The sequence below is a fragment of the Panicum virgatum genome, chromosome 3N, assembly GCF_016808335.1.
Source record: "Panicum virgatum strain AP13 chromosome 3N, P.virgatum_v5, whole genome shotgun sequence".
NCBI classification, from domain to species: Eukaryota; Viridiplantae; Streptophyta; class Magnoliopsida; order Poales; family Poaceae; genus Panicum; species Panicum virgatum.
This window is the reverse complement of record NC_053147.1, coordinates 51,553,184-51,555,098: the sequence shown is the minus strand read 5'-3', so window position 1 is coordinate 51,555,098 and position 1,915 is coordinate 51,553,184. Positions and strand designations below refer to the sequence as shown.

The following is a 1,915-nucleotide window of genomic DNA, read 5'->3' as shown; positions in this document are numbered from 1 at the left end:
TAAGGATATCCTTGATACACTTGGCATACGTGGGAACCTGCATAGCATCAAGAAGTGGTATGTTGGCATAAAGCTTCTTAATTACCTCGACAAACTTGCCGAATTGCTCGTTATCCACCGACCTCTTTCTTCGCTCTAGAAACAATAAGGCAGTTGTATTGTGATACTCTCAGGAAGCTCTTTGAGCTTCCTCAATTTCTCCCTGGGTAGCAGAGGTGCTTCCATTAACCTCCTCCTACACTTCATCTTCAGCATCGGTATCCATGGTGGTTACGGTCTTCCACCATGTACCTACATCTTGCGGATGGGGTAGATCCTGCGTGGACATTCCACCCCACGTAGTTACCGCATTCACACTTTCCTTGGGGTTCACTTTCGATTGCTCGGGTAGCTTTCCCGAGTTATGGTTAGGGTAAGATGAGGTCAGCTGAGCCACTTTTTTTTTCAATCATTTTATTGACGCTCAACTGATTTTTAATAACAGAATTAAAACCTTCCAGTTGGGCAGCCAAAGACTCTAAAATTTTATCATTAGCTAAAAATTTCTTGCTAATGTTATCATGAATTTGTTTTTGGCCGTACACTAGGTCTTCTAAAGATGGCTGAAAACTGTTATTGAAACTATTACCTTGCTGTTGGCCGAAGGGGAGGTCGGGCTTGGAGTTCCACCCTTGCTGTTGAGGATGATAACTTTTGTGATTGTTGTTCCCAATGAATTTCGCGTCCTCTTGAGTTGTTGGGCAATTGTCGCCCGAGTGCCCAGTATCGCCACATGTCTCACATGTGATTCGAGACTCCATAATCTGGTTGACCTCCTGGTGTGGAGATTCCAGCTTTTTCATGAGAAGATCCATCTTGGCTGCTAGCATATCGACTCTGTCGACTTCATGTATTCCTTTTGCATGGGCCGGCTGCCTTTCTCCCTTCCAGCTTTGGTTGGAGGCTATCTTGTCGATGAGTGCATTAGCTTCTGCAACATTGAGAGATTGAGAGACAGGAATGCCCCCCCCCCCGCTGCTGCATCCATCTGGTCTTGTGCTCGCTGGCTCAGGCCATGGAAGAAGTTCTGGATGATCAACCACTCTTCCATGCCGTGGTATGGGCATGCTGCAATGTATTCCTGAAGACGTTCTGAGGCTTCCGAGATTGTTTCATCCTGGAATTGTTGAAAACTGGAAATCCTATTCCGAAGGGCGTTGGTTTTGCCCACTGGGAAGTACTTGGCGAGAAATGCATTGGAGCAGGCATCCCAATTAATGAATGTGTCCTTGTTGGCATAGAACCATATCTTTCCTTTACCAAGCAAAGAGAACAGGAACAATCGAAGATGAATAATATCCATTATAGTGCCTTTGGGGTTAATTATACTACTCACTTCCAAGAAGTTTCGAAGATGAGCATTGGCATCCTCCGATGCCCTACCGTAGAAGGGACTTGCTTGGACCTTGTTGACAACTCCAGTCTTCAGCTCAAAGCCTTCAGTGCCTTGGTGGGCGTTCAGTCCAGTAGGGATATGGCTACTAGACAGGGCTAAGAACTAATGGAGTGTCTTCTGAGCCATGGGTGATGAAGCTAATGTTTGTCAAACCTTGGCCAAAGGAAAATCTCTTCTGGGGTGGGATGACTTTGCGTCAGATAATTCTCCCAATTCATTTCTGGATCCGAGTTGAAGTTTTGTGATAGATCGAAGCTAGTCACACACTGCTCTGCATAAATCACAAGGAAAAAGAGAGCAATGGTAATCCCGCTAAAATTAGCGGTGACAAATCAGTAAATTTTATTGATCTATTCAACGATATCTTTAGCACCAATCGCTTCCCTGGCAACGACGCCATAAATACTTGTTGGCGTTTCTTATGCTCCAATAGAATATGTATTCCGCAAGCGCACTGAATCACTATTGTAGCACTTCACC

The 1,915-nt window shown here is 45.0% G+C and overlaps 1 non-coding gene across 1 annotated transcript; it reads left to right on the top strand.

Moving 5' to 3' along the window:
• The first annotated feature begins 1,088 nt into the window (after positions 1-1,088).
• On the top strand, positions 1,089-1,195 carry LOC120668211. The gene has a single exon (XR_005672309.1). It is a non-coding gene; the product is annotated as a small nucleolar RNA R71 (small nucleolar RNA).
• Positions 1,196-1,915: the final 720 nt, after the last annotated feature.